Genomic DNA, 7,101 nt, shown 5'->3' with positions numbered 1-7,101 from the left:
TTTTCCAGGCAAAACATGCCTTCTTCAGATGGCCAGGTTTTTTACAGTAGTGAAAACTCCTAGTTTCCTTCCCACCCTCGATTTTCTCTGCTTGTTGCTTCTTGTGAAATTTCTTCTTGGATCCCTTCTTCTCATTAGGCTTAACATAGAGACTCTCAGCTGGATCAGCTTGCTTTGGTGTGGACCTCTGCGAATCCTTCAACTTGAGGGCAGAAAGAACCTCCTCAAAGGTGATTTTTGATTCCCTTCCAAGAAGCATTGCATCCTTGAAGTGCTCATAGCTTTTAGGTAATGAATTCAACAACATCAATGCCTTGTCTTCATCCTTTATCTCTTCATCGATGTTCTCAAGATCGTCAATACATTTCCCAAATTCTTCAAGTTGATCTGCTATACTCTTTGCATCTTGAATCTTGAAGGTCAGCAGTTTCTGCTTCAGGTGCAGGCGATTGGCAAGGGACTTTGTCATATACAGGGACTCCAATTTGGCCCAGACACCCGCTGCAGTCTCTTCCTTCGAGACCTCTCTCAGTACCCTATCTGTTAGGTTCAAGATAAGGGTGTTGTAGGCCTTGTACTGCATATCTTGCAGTCTCCCATTCTCCTTTTCATCTAGCTCGGGCTTCTTCTCTTCACTACCACTGCTGCTCTCGTTGGCCTTCAGAATATCCCACAGCCCCTGCTGCATCAATATTGCCTTCATCTTTAGCCTCCAAAGGCCAAAATCGTTTCTCCCGGTGAATTTCTCCACCTCAAACTTGGTTGTAGACATTTCCCGAACAAGTGGTGTGCAAATTCAACGATCGGCTTATCAACCCTGACCTCTGAACTCAATCCGCCCAGAAACCAATCAAGAAAAAAAAGACACTCAAAGAAAGCTCAACTCGCTTCCCACAGACGGCGCCACTTGTTGTGGTTGCGCCGCCGATCTCACACACTTTTACCCGGTTGTCGAACGAGAAACTAAAACACACAAGAGCTTACGTGGTTCGGCAAAGAATTTGCCTACGTCCACGGAGAAGGTATATCGGAGTTTATTGATCTAGCTCACAAACAAGACTCTCACACTCTACAAATTGAAACGCCTATGGCTAATCACAAGTAAGGCTAATCTATCAAAAACGTGTGAAATTTTGTGTGCTCTCTGTTTTTCTACAATTAAGCATCTAGCTTATATATGTGTGTGGGATTACAAGAGTGTGAAAACTAACTAACTTCTTGAACCCAAAATTAGTTATAACCGCTTAGACACCAACGGCTACCTCCAACACTTCAATTCTTGATCTCACTCGAGCCCCAAATGGCTCTCACTGACTCAGCCCGATGCTCCACTGAGTTTGCAGGAGCAGAACTCACATTTTTCATTTCCATGGATCATTCTTGTATTTTGGTCAAGATCGTGAGTAGCTAGATTTCTTTAGGGATTTGGTGAAGTTTGTATGGATTTCAGGGGTTGATCTTGGTTTAATGTTTATCTATCTCTTTGTGTTGGTTTTGTTAATTATTGTTCTTTCTATGTTCAATTATCTAGCTAACAATTGAGTAAATCTTACTCTAATTTATGATCCGTAGCCCGTAGGTGACACCCTTGACCCATACCTTGTGTGACCAATACATGTCCAAGTATATTGTCCGACAGGATGTCTAGGTTTATTTACATATCAGTTATTTATTTCAAGTCCAGTGTACTTATTTCTTTTAGCTATTTCATTAGTTGTATTATGCCCCATCGTTCCTATATTTGTACTCAGTTTCTCACATCCACTGTACATAATCCCCAGTCGAAGTTACTGGAAGGAGGTGAGCTGTATACCAAATCCTAACAACAAACTTAATAAGGATTAACAATATTATGTGTTATTGAACAGAGCTGGTTTGAGTGTTGAAGAAGAAGTGTGCGCTAGAGGGAGAAGAAGAGAGGTTTTGACCGAAATGTAAGACTCTATTATTGAACTGTTACAACTCTCAGATACAACAAGATTGCTCTTATATGAATGAGCACAAACAAGAAAAGCAAGAAAGCAAGAGACTCTCTCTCTGCCTAACCGAAACAGAACCAACTTTGTTTTTGGCCTTCACTTTTCTAACGGCTAGTTTCTAACAACTTTCTAACTTTCCAAAACTAACTTCAGTCAAACTTGAGCTGAATATTAATCCATCTCACAACAATCTCCACCTTGGACTAAGTATTCAGCTTCAAACATCAACTGGACTCATGTTCATCAACTTCAAGCAGTAATCAAACTTTTCTTTGCTCAAAGACTTAGTTAGAACATCAGATGGATTATGAGCAGTATCAATCTTCACCACCCTTATCTGGCCATTCTCTACCTCATCTCTAATGAAGTGAAGCCTCACATCTATGTGCTTGCACCTCTCATGAAATACTTGGTGCTTTGCAAGACAAATAGCTCCATTATTGTCACAATGGATTGTCACGGCCTGCTGCATTATGCCAAGGTCTGCTGCTATCCCTTTCAACCACTGACTTTCCTTAACTGCTGAGGTCAGAGCCATGTATTCGGCTTCAGTAGTAGATAAAGCAACCACATCCTGCAACCCAGACTTCCAACTTATAGCAGAACCATAGAGGGTGAACACATAGCCTGTCTGAGATTTCCTTGTGTCTAGATTTGTAGCATAGTTAGAGTCACAGTAGCCCAGTATTGCATCCTCCTTCACCTCTGATCTTTGCTGATATAGGATACCCAGATTCTCAGCTCCCTTCAAATACCTCAAAGTCCACTTCAAAGCATTCCAATGCTCCTTGCCATGATCTATCATGTATCTACTGGTTGTGCTGATGGCATATGCTAGATCTGGCCTAGTACAGATCATCATATACATGATGCTTCCTACAATGTTTGAGTAGGGAATCAAACTCATCTCAGCCTTCTCCTTCTCAGTCTTAGGCTTCTGATCACAGGACAATTTAAAGTGTTGAGCAATTGGTGTTCCAGTGGGCTTCATGTTGTCAATATTGAACTTCTTCAGAATCTTCTGTATGTAGTCAAATTGGAACAACCATAGCTTCCCTTTCTCCTTATCTCTGACTATATCCATGCCCAATATCCTTCTAGCCTCACCCAAATCTTTCATCTCAAAATCAACTTTCAACTGCTCCTTGATCTTATTAATTTCCCCAATGTCAGGCCCTGCAACTAGCATGTCATCAACGTAGAGTAGTAGATACACATCTGGAGACCCCTTTTTCTTTCTTATGTATACACAGTTATCATATTTGGATCTTCTGAACCCATACTTGCTCATACTCTCTCCAAACTTCTTATACCACTGTCTTGAGCTTTGCTTAAGGCCATAGATGCTCCTCTTGAGCATACAAACTTTCCCTTCAGATCCAGGGACCTCAAAACCTTTAGGCTGAGCCATATAAATGGTCTCTTCAAGCTCCCTATTCAAGAATGCCGTTTTGACATCTAACTGCTCCAGAAACCAGCCTCTCTGAGCCACTATAGCAAGCAACATTCTGATGGATGTATGCTTCACCACAGGAGAGAACACCTCATTGAAATCCACTCCCTCTTCCTGTGTGAAGCCTTGGGCAACCAATCGTGCCTTGAATCTAACCTTTTCCTGATCTGCAGTTTCTATTTTCTTTTTATAGATCCACTTGCAGCTGATAATTCTTCTCATCACATCTTTATCCACCAAAATCCATGTCTTGTTTCTGATGAGGGAATCAAATTCTTCCCTCATAGCCTTTATCCATTGTTTGCTTTCTGGTCCATTTATGGCCTCAGAGTATGTAGCTGGTTCAGAATGCTCCAGTTGCTCAGCCACATTCAAAGCAATTTCTGGTATTGGCCCTTCTCACCCTATCCCTTGCTAGCAGATAGTCACTCAAATCTTCTGGCTGATCACTTACTGGGTCTTGCTGATCATTTACTGATGGATTGGGTGGGTCACCATCCCCAATAGGATCATTTGTTGTCTCTGGAGCAGGCTCTAGCTCCACCTCAAAATCATCACCCACTGGCTGTTCTTTCTCTGAACCATTCTGAGCATCCTTCAAAAAAGGCATCTTGTCCTCTATGAAGACAACATCTCTACTCACAACAATCTTTTGATTATTAGGTTCCACACACCAAAGCCTATAACCCTTCACACCCTTTTGGTAACCAAGCATTACACACCTTAATGCCCTTGGTTCCAATTTACTTTGTCTGATGTGAGCAAAGGCCCTGCAGCCAAATGGTCTAAGATCTGAGTATTCTAATTGCTTTCCATACCATCTCTCATCTGGAATCTCTCCATTTATGCCAGAGGAGGGACATTTATTCAGCAGAACAACAGCAGTAGATACAGCCTCACCCCAGAACTTTTTCTCTAAACCAGAAGAAAGCAACATACATCTCACCCTCTCCAATAGTGTCCTATTTAACCTTTCAGCAACACCATTTTGTTGTGGATTTCCAGGTACAGTCTTATATGCCTCTTCATCCCCTTGCTTTTACAGAATTCCTCAAATTCCTTAGACAAGTACTCTAGGCCATTATCTGTTCTAAGACATTTTAGTGAAGTGTCTTTCTCAAGCTCAACCTCACTGCACCAATTCTTAAACACAGCAAAAGCCTCAGATTTCTCCTTTAGAATATAGACCCAAGCCTTCCTAGAGTAGTCATCTATGATTGACATATAATATCTGCCCCCTCCCATAGAATTCACATGGGCAGGCCCCCACAAGTCAGAGTGTGCATAATCAAGAGGAGAGGTTGAGACATGTTTACCTGATGGAAATGGTTTTTTCTTGGCCTTTCCCAACAAGCAATGCTCACATGGATCTAATTTTTGATCAGCTTCACCACCAATCAAGCCCCTTTTTATGAGATGTTTAAGGCTTCCTTCTGCAGGGTGGCCCAACCTCAGATGCCATAGGCTCAATTGTGGCAGATTTACCACATTTGTTTCACCAACAATGACAGTAGCATCAAGATAGTAAAGACTTTTGACCCTCTTAGCAGCCATCTTCACTTCAGAGCCTTTAAGAACTACCATTTTTCCATATGAGGATCTGAATGAGTACCCCTTAAGCTCCAATGTACCAAGGGAAATGAGATTCCTCTTGACCTGAGGAATGAACCTTACATCACTTAGAATCTTCACAGACCCATCATGCATCCTCATCTTTATTCTGCCAATCCCCTTGATTTGGCAGACTTGGTCATTGCCAAGAAGAACAGATCCTGAGGTTTCCACTAAATCTTGAAACCAATCTAGATTAGCACTCATGTGGAAAGAACAGCCCGAGTCCATAATCCATGAACTCTCATCATTCACCTCCATCACATTCATAACCTCAGCCGTGTCATCCCCATCACTACTCACCACATTGCTATTCCCTTGATTTTCAGTGGCTTGCTTCCTCTTCCAAGCATAACAATCTCTCTTAAGATGGCCAGGCTTTATACACCAATGGCATGAACGAGTTTCTTTGACTCCAGCAGTTTCAACTTTGGGTTCATCAAATTTCTTCTTGAACTTTTTCTTGCTGAATTTCTTGATATTGAGAGACTCTGCTTGAGGTTCTGGACGCCTTATTGCCCCTTTTTGCAGTTCTTTAGCCATGAGAGCAGCATGAACCTCCGATAGCGTGATCGGTTTATCCCTTCCATACAGAATAGCGTCCCTCATTTGATCATAGGAACTTGGTAGAGCGTTGAGGACTAGAATCGCTTTATCTTCGTCACTTATTTTGACATCCACGGCTTCAAGATCGTCGATCGATTTGGTGAAGTCCTCCAATTGTTCAATAATGGACTTATCTTCTACAAAACTGTACGAGTAAAGCCTCCTCTTCATATAAAGTCGATTGGCTAGGGATTTTGCCAAATAAACTTCATCAAGCTTGGCCAAGATCGCAGCCGCCGTCTTCTCGGACTGTACCTCCCTCAGTACCTTATCACCAAGGCACAATATCACAACGCTGTGCGCCTTGAGCTGCATCTCGTCGTGCTTTGCTTGATCCTTCTCGTCAAGAGCCGCTGCTTTCCCTTTTTCTTCGGAATCTACCGGAGCTAAAGCCGTCGCGAGCCCTTGCTGGATGAGAATGGCACGCATCTTCATTTTCCATAAGCCGTAATCATTCTTCCCAGTAAATTTCTCCGCATCAAGCCGTGTCGCCATCTTCAACTCTCGATCGTGAATTCGCTTCCCACAGACGGCGCCAATTGTTATTGAACAGAGCTGGTTTGAGTGTTGAAGAAGAAGTGTGCGCTAGAGGGAGAAGAAGAGAGGTTTTGACCGAAATGTAAGACTCTATTATTGAACTGTTACAACTCTCAGATACAACAAGATTGCTCTTATATGAATGAGCACAAACAAGAAAAGCAAGAAAGCAAGAGACTCTCTCTCTGCCTAACCGAAACAGAACCAACTTTGTTTTTGGCCTTCACTTTTCTAACGGCTAGTTTCTAACAACTTTCTAACTTTCCAAAACTAACTTCAGTCAAACTTGAGCTGAATATGAATCCATCTCACAACATTGTGTGATCTAAATTGAGACACCATATGCAAACAACTATCAGGCTTGTGAGTTGTGATGGTAGCTCGGCTTCCTTGACTCCTTCACTTCATGGCCGACGCACGCTGCATCGCATGCACATTTCAATTCTTGAAAATTGTGCGTACAATTTCTCTTTTTTCTTTTTCTGTCTCTTTTTATTTGAAGTTAGGAATAATAGTTGGCGTACCTTCGGGGACATCCGATAAAAAATTAGGAATAATAGTTGGGCTTTCTCATTTATTTCATTCTTTTCTCTTTATAAGCCCAACACTTACGTAGTACTAATAAACAATTTGGCCCACACCCTTTTAGTTCTTTATTTAAAAATAATTCAGACTTTTCATGTATAATTCTAAAAAATAATAGTACTACTCCCTCCGTCCCACAAAAGATGTCACATTTGTGGAACGGCACGGGATTTTAGGAGATTTTATTTTATGTGTTAAATGGAGAGAGAAAATATTATTTTTATATTCATATGAGAGAGAACTTCTTCCAAAAATGAAAATGTGACATCTTTTGTGGGACAAACTAAAAAGAAAAATGTGACATCTTTTGTGGGACGGAGGGAGTACTAA

Source organism: Salvia hispanica, chromosome 6 (assembly GCF_023119035.1).
Source record: "Salvia hispanica cultivar TCC Black 2014 chromosome 6, UniMelb_Shisp_WGS_1.0, whole genome shotgun sequence".
NCBI lineage: Eukaryota > Viridiplantae > Streptophyta > Magnoliopsida > Lamiales > Lamiaceae > Salvia > Salvia hispanica.
The sequence above is the reverse complement of the archived record's forward strand: the minus strand, read 5'-3'. Positions refer to the sequence as shown.